At 44.5% G+C, this 21,028-nt stretch overlaps 1 protein-coding gene across 2 annotated transcripts in view; it reads right to left on the reverse strand.

Moving 5' to 3' along the window:
- Positions 1 to 21,028, reverse strand: part of CDH13 (cadherin 13) — a 1,184,027-nt gene that overhangs the window by 554,362 nt on the left and 608,637 nt on the right. The window lies entirely within an intron of this gene.

The following is a 21,028-nucleotide window of genomic DNA, read 5'->3' on the forward strand; positions in this document are numbered from 1 at the left end:
AGCGTGACAAGACAGGAGCTGTATTTAGAGTAGGAAGTAGAGCATCAGTCCCCCGACCAGCAGTGAGTGTTAGCTTCTTAAGCACCCATGGAGAATGTAACTGAGATGCCAGTAACAGCACATACAAGGCACTTTGCAATGCTTGACTTTGACTTATCTCTTGTCAGGACAAACTGTTCATTAAAAGCCCAAACTCTGCTCTTAGCCCAAAGGTGAGGAGAATAGGATGTGTCCTTTCCAACTAACATCAGGACAGAAGAAGACTGTCTTGCCCTTGTCCATGCCAGACAAAGTTCCCCATGACTTGGAGACATTTTTACATGGAATGAAAAAGAAGGCATTCAACAAGAAGTGCTCAATGCTAAAAAAACAAAAAACAAAAAAACAAACAAAAAAACACATATGGAGACTGGTTAAATGTTTTTTCTGAAAGATATTACTTCAGGTGCCTGAAATGACAGATACCAGGATCTCCCCTGCCAGTCCAGTCTAGAACCTACCCAGAACCAACCTAGGTAAGAAACAAAGACCACTATGGACACTGAAATCCATCACACAACCCCATGTTTCCCCAGGGTTTCAAGTCCTACAAGAAATCCCATCTGATATGGTTTGGCTGTGTCCCGACCCAAATCTCATCTTGAATTGTAGCTCCACAATCCACCCATGTCATGGAAGTGACCTGGTGGGAGGTAATTGTATCATGGCGGTGGGTCTTTCCCACGCAGTTCTCATGATAGTGAATAAGTCTCACAAGATCTGATGGTTTTATAAAGGGCAGTTCCCCTGCACACGCTCTCTTGCCTGCCTCCATGTAAGATGGGCCTTGGTTCCTTCCTTCCACTATGATTGGGAGGCCTCCTCAGACATGTGAAACTGTAAGTCCAGTAAAACTTTTTTTTAAAATAAATTACCCAGTCTCAGGTATTTCTTTATAGCAGTATGAAAATGGACTAATACACCATCTCAACAAAGACCAGAACAGTTCATACTTAATGGATGAACTTGTAGGAAAAACGAGATCCATTCATCAGTCTCAGTCTAATGCTACAGGTAGAAATGAATCTGGTAACCAGGATTCCAAGGGAAACCCAGTGCAGCAGCAAGCAAATGGAATTTGGCATCAGAACATCTGGGATTAAATTCCTAGCCCTCTGCCTTCTGGCTATGTGACCTGAGCACAGTTACTTCACCTCTCTGTACCTCATTTTCTCAAAGCACCACTGCATGAGACATATACAGGTTATCAATACCCAAAGACACAAATAATGTTTATCAAGTACTTATTAGTTGCCCAGTTGCATGTACTTAATATGCTATACCTCATTTTATCTCAACAGTGACTCTAGGAAGCATATTCTCTCATTTCTCGCTTTCTACAAACGAGGAACTAAAGCTCATGATTAAACAACTTGCCTCAAATTACATAGCAAGGGAGAGGCAAAGTTGGTGTTAAAACATAGGCCCATGTGATGCTAAAGACAGTTTTCACCTGTGATATTCAAGACCTGTGCTTTCCAACAGGACGGCCATGAGCCAAACGCAGCTATTTAAATTTAAAAACAGTAATTAAGAACTCAGTTCTACAGCGGCATCAGCTGCACTTCAAGTGCTCAATGGTCGCCACATGGACTACTATCTATTTGGCTTCCGTATTGGACGGTGCAGTTATGGAGCACTTCTGTCATTGCAGAGAGGTCTATCACACAGTGTTGGTCTACTCCTTCTCTACCACGTAAGGTGTGATCCTTTACACAAGAACACCAAAAGTTAAGCGTCCTTAGTGGCATGGTCACTTGCTTCTGCCTTGAAAGCAAAGACACAAGTGTGGGTCACTAGGCTGTGATCATGAACATCACCATGCTGTGGGTACGATTCCTTACACAAGTAAAGAACACCAAAAGTTAAGCTTAGTTTCGTGGTCACTTGCTTCTGCCTTGACAGCAAAGACACAAGTGTGGGTCACCAGGCTGTGGTCATGAGCATCACCATGGTGTGGGTGCCCATTAAGCTCTCTGCTGAGACGGGCAGAGGCTGCTCTTCTCCCTTCCCTTGGTGACCTTCTCTTGAAGGCCTCTCTTGCATACTGAACACCCCTTTGGGCTGCAATTTCCTAAAATTTTTTTTCATCTACATACAAGCTTCCCATGCCACCCTGAAGAATGTGGCAGAATATCCCCTTGAATCTGCCTTGCCCCATCTGCCCCACTCTCTTCCTCCTGGTCCTCACACCTGGGTTTTCCTGCCCAGTTTATCTGGCCTCCCTTACCTCTTTTTGTGTGCTGTGATTTTTAAACTGAGGTGAAACTCACATATAATAAATCATTTTTAAAGTCATGTTTAGTGTATCCATGATGTTGTAGAACCACCACCTCTGTCTAGTTCCAAAACATTTCCGTGACTTCAAAGAGAAACCCAGACCTGTAAATAGGCTCTCCTTCCCACCCCTGCCACTCATCTAACTTGTGTTTCTATGGCTTTACCTACTCTATTCCTTTTTATGGCTGTGTAATATTCCATTGCAAGGATGTATCACAATTTGTTTATCCATTCATGAATTACTGGACTCCCTTATATTTTAATTAGTTGAAACAACCAGAAGTGGGAAGAACCTAGTTACCACTATGTTAACAGAGATAGTTAATGTCAGAATCTGTCTCCAGAACTGTTTTTCCAGAAAAGCCACGCAGCATTTTAGGAAGGCACATTGGCATCCATCACGAATCTCCATGTTGATCACTTCCTTAGGGTTTCACTAATTAAATTTTTTCTCACAACATTATCCAAAGAGTAATTTCTATAATGGTTAAGAGTTCTTATAGAATATTATTAAGAGCTTTTCTTTCTTAAAAGTGTGTAATATGGTGGCTTAAACAGGTTTCTGGACTGCGTATCTTCAAAATATCTTTCCCATGTCAAACAACCACTGTACCTTTTAGGAAAGCAATTGTAGTTTGCAATGTATCTTAAATGTTCCTAAGAGAGCACAAAACCTCTGTGTGTGTGTGTGTGTTGTGGGGCTATCTCAGTTCTTATGTTTTCAGAATTAGTTTGGAAAAGTTATTCTATATTAATATCTAAATCCTTTTCAGGTCCACAAACTAGGGAGAAGTAGGGCGTCCACATACTTTGGAGATTGAAGTACTTCTGCCAGGCTTAAAATAGGCACATTTGGAATCATAAGTTAAATATCTTAAATGCATTTAAATGCAAATTATTTCTGAATTAATCATCTAAGCTATATAAAGCATCAAGAGTTTGAATTGCAGTCAAATGGTGACAACTCAAAACTTATAGCACAATATCCATTTGAAAATATTTTAATCCTTTTGCACTTCATAGCACACAAGTTTAAGGACCTCAAATGCAGTGAGTCACAAAAAAGAAAAAAGTGTCTTTGAGAAATGCACATTCTAGCATATATCCTCAGCCTATGTATTAACACTTAAAATATAATGTGCTTAAGTGTGCCGTATAATTGAAAATTGTGTTTCTGAATAATATCTACATAATTTTCAATAAAAATAAACTTGCAGTAAATTATCTAGATCTTAAGGTACCAAAGACAAATGGCCTTTGCCGGAATTAGTTTTCCCTCAGGAGTAAGTAAATAGAATTTGTCTTCTGCAATGAGAGAAAAAATTAAAAAAAAGAAAACCACCACCACATAGAATAAAAAATGAGCATTGGCAAATTCCTCTAGAGCCGTGTTACTGGTCACTTCTCAGAATTTGGGTCAGGGGTAGGAGGGGGACCCGGCTAGGCAGAGCCCTGACATGCCGGGATTCCAGCTGAAAATCCAGTCAGTGAAAACATGATTCGGTTACACGAAGGCTCACATGAGAGGGCTTTCAAAGCTCATAGCAACACTCTATGGTGGATTTTATTATTTTCATTTTACACCAGGGCTTCTCCGCAGTGACGCTATTGGCACTTGGAGCTACGTCATTCTCTGTGGCAGGCGCTGACCTGTGCATTGGAGGGGTTTCCCTGCAAACCTAGTGTTTGTTTATGTATGTGTGTACGTACTTTTTTGAGACTGGGTCTGACTCTGTTACCCAGGCTGGAACGCAGTTATATAATCACAGTTCACTGCAGCCTTGAACTCCCAGGCTCAGGTTATCCTCCCACCTTAGCCTACCACGTAGTTAGGATTATAGGTGCATACCATCACGCCGTGATAATTTATTTATCTATTTATTTACTTTGTAGAGATGGGATCTCTATGTTACCCAGGCTGGTATGGAACTCCTGGCCTCAAGCAATCCTCTGGCTTAGGCCCCCCAAGGCACTGGGCTTACAGGTGTGAACCATGGTGCCTGGCCCAAACCAAGCAGTTAACAGAGCGAGTGTGTGGAGCTTGGGCTCTGGAGGGGAGGAGCTGGGTTTGTCATTTGGTTCTTTCACTGTCAGCTACCATGTGACCATTTTGCAGACACTTCCCTAAGCTCAGTTTCTCCGTATGCAAAGTGGACAAAAACAATCTTTACCTTTAAGGTCCTTAGGACTATAAGCTCCAGAGGGGCTGGGGGTAGGGCTACAAATGTGTTTTGTTCACTCTAAAATCCCTTGTGCCTAGAACAATGCCCCTGGCATGGCAGGGGAGACTTAACTTCTAAGTGATCATTCAGGAAACACACTCACGCCACACCTGAACACCATCGGTGTGCAGTCAAGCCTAGCTGTTGTTGTTTACCATCAGTTGCACTGGAGCAGGAATCTGGACTTGGAGCTGCCCAGGTCCAACCTCAAGGGGTTTCCCTCTCCCTATTTACCCTGCATTATCAATTACTCTCCATCTAATAATCTATCTTCTCTGGTGGACAAAAGGGCCTTGGGGCAGGTGGTTATGTGGGGCCTGCTTCTTGCTAAGCAATGAATGGAAAGGAGCTCTGTGCCCAGGACCGCGCCAAACAAGAATAAAATCAAGTGGGTGGCTGTTTTCTGACACTCACTCATTCTGAAGAAAATCATCCCCACAAAGCACCTAGGTAACATTTATGAAAAAAGGAAGATGTGCAAGAGGTGGGGCACTCCCACTCTGGAAGGAAAACCTATCAGAGAAACCAGTTTTGCCACACACTGCCTGTGAGCTTTCAGAGCGATAATCCAGGGGTGCCCCTGGGGGTTCATCCAGAGTTACTTCTGTCTCCGGCCGTCAACTTGTTTGAAGGCAGCAGAAGAGGGGAGCCCCTTGGGCACCGTGCTGGCCACGTTATCCGTCCCCGCTTTCCAGAGATGATAATAGCTGGGGTGGAAGGTTAAGATCATTCATCACTTAGCACTGTGTGACCTTGAACGAGTTCCTAATTCACTCTGCCTCTGCATTACCTCATCTATACAAGGAGTGTGGTGGTAGGTAGAATAAGGGCCCCCAAATATGCCCACATCCTAATGTCTGGAAACTTTGACTATGTTAGGTTACATGGTAAAGAAGATTAATGTTGTGAACTAGATAAATTTAAATTAAAGAAAGGATCGTGGATTATGCAGGTGGGCCCAATGGACTCATAAGCACCCTTATAAAGGAAAGAGGGCTGGGGAAGAGAGAACAGGAAAGATGTCAGTGTGAAAGCAGCTGCTGCCGCTGCTACTGTGAAGATGGAGGAAGGAGGCATGAGCTGAAGAACGCAGGCGGCCCCCAAAAGCTGCAAAAGGCTGGAGAATGACGCTCCCTTCCAGAAGGAGCCAGCTCGGCCCACAACTTGGTTTTAGCCCAGTGAGAACCACGTTAGACTTCTGACCTAAACAACTGCAAGATAAAAATTGTGTTGTTTTAAGCCACCAAGCCTGCAGTAATTTGTTTGGGCAGAAATAGAAAACTAATACAGGTACCTACTCGTTGAGTCGGCACAAGGACTGGTGACATAGCATCTTTAAAGGACTAGCCAAGCCTGCAAGCGCTGCTTATGATCATCACCATTGCTGTGGCTGTTACTGTGTTAGAGGGTAAGGGTCTGCTTCATGCCTGTGAAGCAAAACAGACTCCTGCTTCCCCTGTGAGCAAAACAGACTCCTAGAGTAGCTCACGCCTGTGAAATGGTCCTAAGGGAGAAAACTACTGGGAAAGAAAAACAATTTTGTCTCATATATTTGCACATTTTCCCTTTCCTGCAAAGACTTTTCTAGTCATTATTTCGTTTACTTAGGAAGTGGGGTGCAGACAACCTCAAGGGACCTAAAGTTGTCCCTGCTGCCAATCTGGAAAAGTGGGTTCGCACTGACCTCCATGAAAATGCTCCCGGGGGAGCCTGTCCCAGACTGGACTGAGTTCATCTCTAGGTCAGACAACATCACCATCATTTCAGGGGGACATATTGTTCCCTTTCCTTGGAAATACCCAGAAAAGGGGAAACTTATAAACTTCCTTTAATGCATAAACTATGATAGTCTCAAAAGCTCTTAAAATTAGATATAAAAGGACTGGAGCTACCAATTCCTAAATATGAGGGTTTGTGTTAGCTTGTTCTTGCATTGCTATAAAAAAAATACCCGAGAGTGGGTCATTTGTAAAAGAGACAGGTTTAATTGGTTCACGGTTCTGCAGGCTGTATAGGAAGCATGGTGCTGGCATCTGCTCAGCTTCTGCGGAGACCTCAGGAAACTTACAATCATGGTGGAAGGCAAAGGGGATGCAGGCGTATAACATGGCAAAGGCACAAGCAAGGTGTATGGGGGAAGGGAGGTGCCACACTTTTTTTTTTTTTTTGAGACAGAGCCCTGCTGTTGCCCAGGCTGGAGTGCAGCTGGCGCAATCTTGGCTCACTTCAACCTCTACCTCTAGGATTCAAGCAATTCTACTGCCTCAGCCTCCCTAGTAGCTGGGATTACAGGCATGCACCACCACGCCTGGCTAATTTTTGTATTTTTAGTAGAGACAGGGCTTCGCCATGTTGGCCAGGTTGGTCTTGAACTCCTGACCTCAAGTGATCTGCCCGCCTCGGCTTCCCAAGGCGCTCAGATTACAGGCATGAGCCACCGTGCCCAGACTTTTTTTGAAAAAAAAAAAAAAAACACTTTTAATTTTAAGGGTACAAGGGCAGGCTTGTTACACAGGCAAATTTGGGTCACGGGGGTTTGTTATAAACATTATTTCATCAACCAGGTATTAAGCCTAGCACCCATTAGTTATGTTTCCTGATCCTCTCCCTTCTCCTACCTTCTACCCTCTGAAAAGCCCGCCTTGTATCCATGTGTTCTCATTCTTTAGTTCCCACTTATAAGTGAGAACATGCGGTGTTTGATTTTCTGTTTCTAAACATCCTGATCTCATGTGAAGTAGCTGAGCAAGAACTCGGTCGCCAAGGGGATGACGCTGAACCATTCAGGAAGGGTCCACCCCCACGATTCAATCACCTCCCACCAGGCCCCACCTCCAGTACTGGGGGTCACATTTCAATACAAGATGTGGAGGGGACAAACATCCAACCCATACCAGGGTTCATCTAGTCCAGGGTTGGCAAGCTATTTCTGTAGAGAGGCAGAGTAAGTCCTTTTGGCTTTGCAGGCCACACCCTGACAACTATTCAACTCTGTGGCTGCAGGGTGGAAGAGGCCACAGACAATATGCAATGAGTGGGTGAAGCTGGAGTGGGCCCGCAGGCCACAGTTTGCAGACCCCCTACTTCTAATGTAACTACATAAAGTAACAATCCCTCTGTGCTCTTCCTGAAGGCGCTCACCAGCTCCTGCTGGAACACACCAACCATGAGGGGACTCAGTATCTCACAGGACGGCCACTCCATGTGCAATCTATGCTTGTTAACATGCAATTCTCCTCACCCCAATCCTGACTCCATCAGGAAGTACAATCAAAAGTGAATCCAAAATTTTTCTCCTATCTATTCCGTCGGAGAGTCCTGAACCTAGCAGATTTGCCAACACACAGATGCTCTTTCTGTGGCTGACCTTCAGTAGGAAGGCAACTCTCCATCACCCCAGGGTACCAGCACGCCATGATCCAACCTACACAGTTAAACTGAATTGTTCACAGAGAAGAGGGAAGTGAGGATAGGGGTGGAGGATGGAGAAACAGATTATTACAAAATGGGGGCCATGATGTGCAAGTTATCTAGAATGTGACCTTCTTATTTATTTCCATGTGTCTTCCCTGTTCCGATCCTCGCACCAGGCCTTGCTCTGAGCATTTGCTCAAGTTTAGAGCGCTGGGAGAAGGTCAGAGCCTGAGGAAGATGAAGGCATGTGGACAAAGGGAGCAACCACTGTGGATGGAAATGATATTTCCAAGATGTCTCCTGGCATATGCTTGGTTCACATTCCAAATACAGAATTCACAGTTTTCCCTTCCTTCTGTCTCAGGGCCTGGATTTCCTGGGCTGACCCAAAATTATGCCATCCACATTGTGGCATTCCCAAGAAATACTTGTCTTCTCAGTTTGATATCCGCTGGGACAACTTTGACACAGACTCTTGCTCTGTCACCAGACTGGAGAGCAATGGCGTGATCTTGGCTCACCACAACCTCAACCTCCTGGGTTCAAATGATTCTCCTGCCTCAGCCTCCCAAATAGCTGGAACTACAGGTGCTCGCCACCACACCCAGCTAATTTTTGTGTTTTTAGTAGATATGGGGTTTTGGCCATGTTGGCCAGGTTGGTCTCAAACTCCTGACCTCAGGTGATCTGCCAGCCTCGGCCTCCCAAAGTGCTGGAATTACAGGCGTGAGCCACCGTGCCGGCCTGGGACAGCTTTCTAAAAATAATTCCAGATTTGGGAATAGGGAGCCAAAAGGCTTGCGGGGGTGGTCAGCCAGGGAACACACAGTATGATCTAGAACTTCTTCCACATAGACTTGCAGCCTACCTCAGCAAGAGAAAGATACTTCATGCAGTCCTTCCTGTGCCTGCTTTCCCGAGTTAACACATCCATTTGCTAAATATATTTCCTTTTTCTTTGGGAGCAGAAACAGCCCTGCTAATTACCAGAGGCTCACATCACAGGAGATAAGAAACACTGAACAGGAACTAATGTGACTTTAGTAGAGTTCATGATTAGGTTCTGCAATAAAAACTCAAAAGGAATAGAAAATGCATTCACGACTGATTGTGAAATGCCAGCTGCCCATTTTTCTCAGCCTTTCTGACCGCTGGCCAAGACCTCTGCTGTGGGTCAACCCCTTTTAAATGTCTATTCCCCAGCTATTAATGATCCGTTGAAGGAGGACACGATCAATTTCAAAAGACCACAGGGCTCTCCTCCCAGCATCTTATTGTCAAACATTGACGATCCAGTCACAAGAATGTTTTACATGCTAAGCCATCATTTAATGAGGATGTGACTCTCCAGTTTGCTTCTACTGTAGTCCAGCTTCAGAGTGTTTGGTCTGGCACACTGAACGTGGCTCAGTTTGGTCCCACATGCAGAAACAGGAATGAGTATTCCTGAGTTACAGAATATAAGACAGTCCCTCATCATGGGCCCGCAGACTTTCCAACATGATTGCAGAAAAGGTGGACTTTACTTAAAGGAGCCCATTACGCAAACGTCTGCACCTTTCGAAGAAAGAAAAATATGCAAATGATCTCTTTTGCTACCTAATGCCTCACTGTGAGACAAGATAAGCCTTCTGGATAATAAAGATCTTAAAACAGATACCAATCAAAGAAATCAACAGCTAACAGCTCTGGCCAACTGTGTTTAGTAAATTTTGAGATAGCCCACCGATAAACCTCTGGAGAAGAAAAAAAAACCCTCAAAGTTTAAAATTTTAAGAGAATATTTACTTGGCATGGAAATTATGCCAGACTAAATGGGGAGAACCAGTCAGTACATAAAATGCACCCCACCCCTCTACCTGTGAATTAAAAAATAAAGGTTTTCTGGTTTACTATGCGTAGAAGGAAACTTGAAGGCAGAGCTCCAGGGAAAGCAAGGTTTTATCTTTGATCTCTTTTCCCCAGTGCCTGGTAGATAATGGGGTCTCAATAAATGAACGCATTTTTGAATTAATTTCTATTTCTTGACAATTTGAATGTTATTGTTGACTTGCTCAAATAAATCTTATCTTCTTGAAATGCAAATTGGATGTCACTCCCTTGCTGAAAACCCTCTGAGGCTGATGATTCCTTAGAGTAAAATCTAAGCACCTTATCCTGCCCTGTGAGGCCCGGTTATGGCCTGCCCTCCTCCCACAAGTCCCCCTTCCTGCTGCTCTTTTCATCCCATGGTATATTTAATATCTTCACTATGAGTTTGGACTAATCCCATTCTACTACCCAGGTCTTCTTGGGTGAAAACTGCATCTATCTGATGTGTGTCACTCTGGCTTCAAAGACCCAGAGACAGAACCCACTGTTTCCCATTCATCCCCTGCATGTCAACCAGATCAGTCCCTGTAAAATCCAAATCTGATCATGTCACTTTCAGCCTAAAATGCTCCATCATTTGTCCCTTTTGCCGCAGGAGTATCATGTCTAAGCTCACTCCTTACCATGTGAGTCCCACCTTCGCCCCTAGTCAAGCCCTGCCATGGCCCCACCCTCATCTGCTCTAAACTGCACGCACTCCTCTGGAAGTGCCATAAGTGCTTTCTTCCATCAGCTGTCCTCACATCACCCTTCCTGCCCCGTCCACGTCTCTGTCTCTTGGCTTATTCCTCATTCTTGAGAACTTGCTTTGACCTCATGTCCTCTGGAAGGCTGAACCTGTAACATGACCCTCCTCACATGGTAATATAGTCGATTGTTGCAAATCATTGCCCCAGCTAGCATGTGGACTTAACAAGAACAGAGATAGTGCCCCAGCGATGAAGATGGTGCCCCAGAGATGAAGACAGACTTCTTGACTATCCAAGTCTGATGAATACTGAGCAAACAAACCATGCAATAATTTTAGACACTCTGAGGGGCCAACGCCACGCAAGGAGCCTGCAGCGCACGGCCATGAGGACGTGTGGGGACTGTCCTGTGCGTGGCAGGATGTGAAGCAGCATCCCTGACCCCCCAGATGCCAATAACAGCCCCAGTTGTGACAACTAAAAACGTCTGCAGACACTGCTAGGCATCTGCTATGGGACCGAAGCATCCACGGTTGAGAACAGCTGTCAGGGGTACATGAGAGGTAAGAAGAGCACTCATTCCTGCCCTCAGGAGACTTTCCATCTGGCCTCCCTTCTCATGGCCCCTCCCAGGAGCGCCTTCCTAGACCAAGCAGTGCCTCCCACAACCCTGTATATCTTTTTTTGGCTCCGTGTCTATTCCCAGCACTTAGGGCCACCTGATCGTCACATACTCACTAATGCCTGTAGATTGACAGAGCTCCAGGAAGCAGGGATTTGGTGGTTGTTTGCTGCTGTATCCCCAGCGTTGTGAAATAGTGGCTAACACAAGTTGGGTGCCAGATTAATGTCCTTTGAATGAATCGGTCTCCAGGTTGAGCCGAATCCCTTTCTGATGGAGCTGCCGAGTCTGCGCTGCCTGGCGTGGACGCTGGCTCTATGGTCCCCAGCTGCTCCCCTGTTTTCCTCCACTTCCCTAGACTGGAAGAGAAGACTCAGCTGGCCAAAAAGCATGCTCCCCCACGTGCTTTCTACCCGGGGGTTTTCCTCACAGGTTATCCCTATTTCAGATCCAGAGCAGTCACGCATCTGCTTCAATTAAACAGGAAGCAGTGGGCAGGCCAGAATCCAGATGGGTAACGTGGAGGTTGGCTGGCTTCCCAGCATTGGATGTCGACATGGGACACATTTGCCTTTATTCCCTGATCATAGGGACCACCAGCTTCCAACCTGCTCCACAGGAACTAAGTCCCCATTACAACATTATTCCCCAGGCATTTCCTAGGAGGCCCAAGGCTGGCTTCACAAGGGCCCCCTGATCAATGTCAGCTTCCATACCCTGTGCCAGCTGCTGCTGCCTCCTCCCTTATCAGGGCCACTGGGGGAGATGTCACCACGGTGACCCACACCTAAAGGCCAGCACTTCCCATGCCACATTGCTGCAGGTGTCAGAGGGGGCCTCTCTTTCCAACTGTGTAATCCTGGGCCACCTGTTCCCCGTAGCCGTGGTGCTTACATCTGGGTTGTGACCCAATCGTTTGTGATCAATTTAATTAGCTTCTGGCCCTCACTTTCAATCTTGCAGTCTTTCATAAAACATGACTCGATAGTTTTCTGTTCTCGAACCCAAGGGTCTTCAACACACTTCAGGGTCCCAGCATAGGAGGACAACTTGTCTGTATCCCCTCTTTCGCTCCTCTCTCTTCCAGCCCACACCACTAACGCGCTTCTTCTTCCTCTCCCTTCTCATTTTTACCAAATAAAAATAAGTACCTTTATGCCGATAGCTGAAGGCATATAGATGGCTAGTGGGTGGCGGGAGCTGGAACGAATGGCCCCCAACTCTGCCCCTGCATGTGGGGATCTGGTCCCAGAGTGTAAGTCACAGTGCTTGTCATAGCCAGGGAATCTCAAGTCCTGGGAGTCTGAGCAGTTGCCCCGTTATTTAACTTGTTCCCTGTAAATTCGCTGGGCTGCTGGGCTGGACAAAATGCATCTAAGGCTCTTGCATTCCCAAAGTATTGTGATGCTTCAGCACCTTGGGAAAGAAAATGCCGCCAACTAATTTGAAGAATCAGCATGATGAAGTAGACTTGGTTGTAGTTAGACAACTAAAACAGAAAAAAAAATGTAGCCATCGTACCATTTATTCATTCCATGGATGTGTGTTAAGTCCCAAGTGTGGGCCAGGCGCCGCAGGTGCAAAGACCAGTGTGGGGGTGGAGGAGAGAAAATTAAGGATGTGGGCTTCTCCCACCTGCCAAGATTCAAGTTGAACCTCTTCTGAGGAGTTTGTGCTAATGAAGTTCAGAGAAAAATATGTTTCCATAGCCCTGAGTGAGGAAGCAGCTTTGCTTAGTGGACCAAATAAATAATCAGTCAGAAGCAACTCAGCAGTCTAATCCAGGTATGTGGCTGCCGCCGCAAGGTCGTTTAACCTCTTCATGCCTCAGTTTTGCCAGCTGCACCTGACAGATAAGGCCGGGTTGTAATAAAATGAAGTGCTTGGAAATATGAAGAGATGAACTGGAAAAAGTCAGGTGGAGGTGCTCAGAGGTGCAGGGGTAGGGAGGGGCTGCGAAAAAACCTCGAATTATTTTTTCACAAGCAGTCAGAAGACGACCGTTCGTTTATTAAATTCTGTTTCTCTGAATTCCTATTTTTAACTGTTTGTGTCAAAGGAGGCATTAGAAAGCCTCAGATGTTTGCTCGGAATCAAGCAGTTGGGAGAAATGAGATCTTTGACTTTTATTATGTGTTAGAAACCCCTGCATTGTCTTGCTTGATATTCAAACACACACCTAGCTGGTTGGTATCATTATATTAATTCCTAATTATGAACAAACTGGGGTACAGACAAGTTATAGTAACACAGTAGTTTCTCAAACTTGGCTTCACAATGGAAAAACTTGGAGAATTTTATAAACATACTGACACCTGGTCACACTCTGAGACATCCTGATTTAATTGGTTTGGAGTGCAGCTTGGGCATTCAGGGTTTTCAAAGCTCCCCAGATGATTCTAAGGGCAACAAAGTTCAAGAACCACAAATGGATTCTTCAAGGTCACAGATCTACTAAGGCAGATAAAGCTGGTTCTGCCAACCCCCAGGCTAATTTCCCCCTATCGGGAATTACATCAGCCTGTTCCAGCTCCAGTGTTCTGAGGACATCTTCATCTCTGGCTGAGAAACAAGCAAACACGTAGTAACATGGCATTTAACAAACATCCAAAGTCTAGACAGGATGCCGCAAGGAAGCCTGGGACAAATTTGCCCGGCTCTCGGGTGCCACTAATGAAACAAAAAGAAAGCAGTTCGGAAGAGCTGAAACTGGATGGAGAGGGCTTTCAAATGGCACACCGGAGCACCAGGAGAAATAAGCACAGTTGAGGCACATGTTACCCCCACTAGAGCTGTAACGAAACTGGTTCAAAGGTCATCTTCATCAAGGCCAATTAGTGATCAGGTCAGCTGCCATGATGTTAATACACAGGAGTGCGACTATTTAGACCTGTGTTCCTCCAACGACAGTGAGCCTCAGGATGACCTGGAGGGCTTGCTAAAACCGAGATGTAGAGACCCACCCCGAGAGTTTCTGATCCAGCAGGCCTGGGAAAGGACCTAACAATTTACATCTCTAATAAGTTCCCAGGTGACGCTGTTAGTCTGGGGCCACAGTTTGAAACTGCCCAGTGAGATGATTCCCTTTTACAGAGAGTTACTGACATTCACCTGTTTACCTGCTAGCTGCTGCCTTACAAGTGCTTTCAACTCCATTTTACCTGCAGGGAGCTTAAACTATAAAACCAATATGTGGCAGGCTGGCTCCCAAGTCCAGAACACTTACTAAGTGACTGGGCTGAGTGATAAACACTCACTAACTATAACACTGTTAGGAGATGAAACTGTAATCTCACTCTCATTCTAGAAATGAGAAAACAGAAGCTGAGAAGTAACTTGCTAAAGGTGTCAGAGTATTAGAATGAACCATGAAACTGCCAATGTTCACCTTTTTTTCACCTGTAAGAATGGCAATTTCATATGGTTCATGTGCTAGGAGAGTCAAGATTCTTCCCTCCGTAGGTCTGGCTCCAAAGCCTGGGCTTTTAACCCAAATTCTTTGTTTTGTCCCACTCAGGGCTCTTACCTAGGTCACATGTGTGTTATTGATTGACAGGACCATAATGATGAGAGAAGTTAAGATCACAGGTTTGAAAACACACTCTCCTAGGTGTGAGCCTGTTACCGGCCTTTGGGCAACTCTTCTCACTGACAGCCTTTCACTTGGAATAAAACTGCGCTCCAGCAATCCCACTACTGACTATCTACACAGAGGAAAAGAAGTCATTATACGAAAAAGATACTTGCACACACATTTATAGCAGCTCAATTCGCAATTGCAAAAACATGAAATCAGCCCAAATGCCCACCAATCAATGAGTGAATAAAGAAACTGTGGTGTGTGTATACATACATATATATATGGTAGAATACTACTCAGCCATAAAAAGGAGTGAATTAATGGCATTTGCAACAACCTGGATGGGATTAAAGACTATTATTCTAAGTGAAGTAACTCAGGAATGGAAAACTAAACATCGTGTGTTCTCACTCATAATTGGGAGCTGAGGTGTGAGGATGCAAAGGCAAAATAATGATACAATGGACTTTGGGGACTTGGCAGAGGGGAAGGGTGGGAAGGGAATGCAGAATAAAAGGCTACAAACTGGGTTCAGTGTATACTGCTCGGGTGATGGGTGCACCAAAATCTTACAAACCACCGCTAAAGAACTTACTCATGTAACCAAATACCACCTGTTCCCCAAAAACCTATGGAATTAAAAAAATTGCACTCATGACATCACAATTTGGTAGATGACAACAACTGCTCCAGTCCCCTGGCTAGCGGACTTTCCTGTACCAGGGAGCTGGAAAAACTCAAAACTATGTTGACCAGCTCTCTTGCAGCTAGAGTCCTACTTAAGGTCTAAGTTCTTCCTGCAGATGCACCAGCTTGAGACTGGATGGAAGTGAGTGGCAGAAGGCCACAGCTGTGCTTTGCAGATCAGAGGTTCTGAGCATGGCAGAGTCACCTGGCTCTTTTAGGTAACCCAAGCAGGGCTGCCACATCCAGTTGTGAGCGTCAGAGCAAAGTGGCAGGAAGAGGCAGCAGTGACATTGACTCTTTGCTATGGTTGAAACGCCTGTCCCCTCCAAAACACTTGTTGTAATGTAATAGCCAATGTAATGGTGCTGGGAGGTAGGGGCCTTTAGAGGTGATTAGAGCATGTGTGTTCCACCCTCATGGGTAGGTTTGATGCCTTAATTTAAAAGGCTTTCAGGAATAGGTGCTGTCTTTTGGCCCTTCCACTTTCTGCCATACGAGAATCAGACTTCCTCTCCTCTGGAGGGTGCAAGGTGCCAGGCACCATCTTGCAAGAAGAGAATGGCCTTACCAGACACCAAACCTACTGGTGTCTTGAACTTGGATTGTCCAGTCACTAGAAATGACAGCCAATACATTTCTCTTCTTTATAAATACCTAGGCTCGGATATTTTGTTACAGCAGTACAAAATGGACTATGACACTTCTAACAGTGGTTCTCAAATGGAAGCAATTTTGCCCCTTATAGGACAACTGGCAATATCAGCAGACATTTCTGACTGTCAAGATGAGGTGTGTGTTTGTGGGGGGGCAGGGGCGGGGTGGTGGTACTGGCATCTAGTGGGTAGAGGCCATTGGTCCTGCTAAGCCTCCTACAATTCACAGGACAGCACCCCATAACAAAGAATCACCCAGCCTCAAATTTTAATAGTGCCACTGTGGAAACACCTGGCCCTAGAATAGTTTCATATATGGGTATTTCCTGTAGCACCACCTTATCTGGCCTTATAAACTAGGTTACTTGGCAATTTGGGCAATCCTACTGGCTACCTGTACTCTTTAATAAATCTCTTCCTTTGTAAACTAGTTGGAGGTGATTTTGTTGACTGCCACCAAGAACCCTGGCTAAGAAATGTAGCCATGGGGGAGACCAGAGTAGAGGACAAAGAAGACTTATGTAGCATGTCCCTACTAGTGAGGGCTGGGGCCCTCTCCAAGTACAAGTCTAATCAGGTGTAGTACAATCCCATCAAGGTAATGCATGCATCATTTGTTCATAACATGAATGTTATTACAACCAGGTCGATCACTTACATAACTCTCTAATATGGGTACATCTATATCTCCCAATCATCTTATAAGCACTGACATTATGATACCCCTATTTCCGCATGATGGCAGCATTTTTCACTTTAATGTATTTTCTGCCAAACTGTCATGGAGTTACAGATGGGTTAGAACTGGAGTAGAGCCACATTAATGAAAGAAAATATATGAGCGAGGATACCTCTGACTGCCAGTTGTATTTCAATTTTATGACAACATTCTTGACCACAAATTCAAAACTTGACGAAGAAATTGGCTCAAAAAAGAACAAGTTATATATTATAAAATGTGAGCAAATACTCAGAAGGTAGTGGTGAAGCCCCTTCCATGTTCTGAGGCCAGGAACACAGGTGGTTCCAGTTACCTGTTCTAGAAGTGAGTGTGATAGATGTATCAAGGTTATCTTTATGAAGATGAGATGAGACCATCATTTGAGTATTTGGCATGGAGCCTTGGCACACTGTAAATGTTCAAGACATGTTCACCCCAACATTAATGTAAAAATACATTTTGGGAACCTGTTCAACCCTCATCTAATTCATCAGTGAAGACAAGATAACCATTTTCATAGGTTTGTGTTCGTCAGGGATCTAGGGAATTCTTGGGCACTTAATAGATGCTCAATAAAGTTAGTTTTGCCTCTTCTTCCATATGCTCCTCCCTTCTCCCACCCAGCTCTGACATTCCCAGTTATCTGAGCATCTCCCACTGGACAACAGATCAGTGTGAAGGTCTCCTGCCAGGAAACACCTGCCTGCTACCATGGTCTTGGCCCGGCTTCCTATTTTGCCTTGCACCTCCTACAAAGCCCATCCCAATCGCCCCCCCGCATCTTCCCCCCACCCCACCTGCCTAACAGACGGTCTCCCACTCCACTCCTGCCATCCCATATTGACAAATTTGCAGCCAGTAGATCATATTCGCAGTGTGAGGGAATCATTACCACCTGCTAATATTTTCATAGAATTTCATAAACTTGGTCATTCATGAATCATTTACAGTACTTTATTCCAATGAAGAGTTCACAAATCACTCAAATGCTGGCAAAATGCATAATAATGAGTAATATTTCACGAGGGTTTGCATTAGTGTATCAGCTTCCAATACTGCAAGAGATAAATTATTCTGACAGCTGCTACTATGGGTCAGAAGCTTGGGAAGTTCTTCTGGGGACTGAGGCAGAGAGGAGTGGCAAGATGGCAGTGGGTCATGGAAATGGATGGTTTTTAAAAAGTAATAGATCACCCAGCCAGCCAAACTCCCTTCCCAGCCCTGGTAAGCAGAGTTCCTAGGAAAGGAGCTAAGGAATTTACAGGCTAGATCTAAAATCTAGGTGGGGATAAAATAGAAAGAGCGTTTCTTAGTGATTGAAAATGTAGCGCTTTGGAGCTGAAAAGAAACGGATCTGGATTCCAAATCCAATACATGCCAGCTGTAAGACCTTGAAAAAGTTGTTTAACAGCTATTTGCTTATCTGTAAAATGGTGTTAACACCTACTTCTTAAGTCTCTTGTGTAAAATGGATTAAATAAGAGAATGTATACAAAGTGTTTAGCACAATATCTGCCATGCAGTATTCAATAAACAGGAGCTTCGATGGTGATGCACTTTTAGGGGCCCAAGGACAAATGTACTCCAGATTATTTCTTATCATACAAATCCCTGAGGTTTAGATCAAAATGTTTCTTGTTGGATTTGGAAAATGTTAATACGTTAACGCGTACTTGCATGTGAGTAGCGCTTAACTTTAAACAACAGAAACATTGGCGCTATTACGATGGCAACACATTCACCCGCAGGCTCTCTCCTTTTCTTCTTCTTCCATTTTACTATTTTTATTTTTATTTATTTTTATTATACTTTTAAGTTCTAGGGTACGTGTGCACAACATGCAAGTTTGTTACGTATGTATACATGTGCCATGTTGGTGTGCTGCACCCGGCTCTCTCCTTTTTAAACTTGCAAGACTAGAAACTAAAATGAGGATTTGGAGACCTAGCATTCCACTCTTTGAAGAACCACATTTGCTACCAACCATGTTGACTACCATGAATACCATGGATCTAGCTGTACTACTAAAATAGTAACTTATTCTTAAATAGGCACTTGAAATGAACTGAAATTGCAACATTCCTGTGCCCAAAGTAGGCCAACAGGAGAGTAACCTAGTTCTCATCATCTAAAAATAAAGAACCACAGAGTGATCAGGGCTCTTCCTTAAACTTGCTTCTTCAAGGAAGAAGCTTCAGCAACTGTAAGAAGCTTCAGTGAGGGTGTGATGAAAACAGGACAATGACTGAACTGAAGGGCATGAGGCATGGAGGGAAATGGCATCACAAAGTAGGCCCTCATGAGCGCACTGAAGAGCGCACTGCTCAGGGCTGGGCCCCAGTCTTCCAGTCGTAAGTAACCCAAGTACTTGCGTAAGAAACTGCATTCCCACTAAATACCAGTAGCCTTTCCAATGAGGGTACATGAGCCTGTGCTGGTGTTATCAACAAGCCATGTTATAAACAAGGTACAACTTCCTGGCATGTCACCTACCCACAAAAGAGAGGAATTCAAGCCAGTTTATTGTGAAATAAAGAACTAGAATAAAAGATAGATGAAAGCAAGGAACCCAGTGTGTCTTGTTGCTACTGTATCCTCCTACCACCTTGAAGGGTGTCCCTTACCCTATAAGCACTCAATTAAATGTATGTAAAATGAATGAATTGCTCAATCCATATGCCACGAAGTAGACTATAAAAGCACAGGAAAAACTCAAGATTACTCAAGGGAAGTTCACACTGGACATGAGAGATTGGGCTATAACTTGGAATCCTTTGGGTTTTCACTTACCTTCCTTCACCTTTAATATCATTGATTACTGTCACCCATGTAGGAAGATTATATGGTGCTCATTATGTTTCCAGCATTTTCTAAACGCTTCATATGTGTTAGCTCATTTAATCCTTATGAAATCCTATGACATCATCATTATTATTTTTCCTATTTTCCAGGTTAAGAAGTTGAGGCAGACATCTTGTCAAGTTTCCACACCTAGTACATAATAGCCATGATTTGAATGCAGCCAATCTGGCTGTGTGCGGAATCCATGCTTTTAACTACCGTAATATTATATGGCCTCAGTTTTTAAAAAGTATGAGAAGCTCCAAGCTGCAGCCCAAGCTCTATTTTATTAGCCGTTTAGAAATTACTAGTTAGCAAAAACTAGTAATTTCATTTTTTATAATCCTCAGAAACGTTAGCTGTATTCACACTTTAGGGACAAGAATCCCAAGATCAGGGAGGGTAAGAGTGTTGCTCAAGGTCAGTACGCAGCAGCGCTGAGACCTGAATGGAGGATCTCAGACCCTGTATTAGTCAATTCTCATGGTGCTAATAAAGACATACCTGGGACTGGGTAATTTATAAAGGACAGAGGTTTAACGAACTCACAGTTCCACATGGCTGGGGAGGCCTCACAATCATGGCAGAAGATGGAGGAAGAACAAGGGGACTTCTTACATGGTAGGCAAGAAAGCAGGTGCAGGGGAACTCCCATTCATAAAACCATCAGATCTCACGAGACTTATTCACTATCAGGAGAACAGCACGGGAAAGACTCACCCCCATGACTCAATTACCTCCCACTGGGTCCCTCCCATGACATGTGGGAATTGTCACAGCTACAATTCAAGATGAGATTGGGGTGGGTCCACAGCTAAACCGTATCAGACCCCAGAGCTCTTGATCACTCTGCTAAGAAATTATGAAATTTATTGTATCTTTCCTTAGTATTTTGTGTCAGAACTTTCTTGGAGACTCCCATGATGGGCACAGAAAGAGAAGAGGGCATCTACCCATAGTCTGCTGCTAGTTGTTTCTACAGCAGCTGGACACCAAGAGCTGCCAGGTCACCTCTGGTTACTGTCAAGGCCAGCTGGAACTGGGTATTTCTGAGGGCACCAACATTCAATTTATACAACTACCCGATTCCACCTTGAGTATAAGATGGGACTCATGGCTCATTTTTCAGTTCTCATTGACAGGTGACTCCCCCAGAAAATGCTCAGAAAAGGCTTTGGCAAGGCGTCCAAGATGGAAATCTGGAAGGCGCCCGCATCCGCCCAGGGTCCGAGACCCTTGAGCACATTGCCCAGCAAGGGTTCTGCTGGAGAGTGGGGACTGTACTACGTACCATCATGCTACTGCTCTATGTTTGTCCAGCACTTTATGCCTCCAATGCCCTTACAGTATCTTCTCACTGCAAACTCACAATAATGCATTTAAGTAGGTAAGAAAACCAAATCAATCA

The sequence above is a fragment of the Hylobates moloch genome, unplaced genomic scaffold (genome assembly GCF_009828535.3).
Source record: "Hylobates moloch isolate HMO894 unplaced genomic scaffold, HMol_V3 SCAFFOLD_6, whole genome shotgun sequence".
NCBI lineage: Eukaryota > Metazoa > Chordata > Mammalia > Primates > Hylobatidae > Hylobates > Hylobates moloch.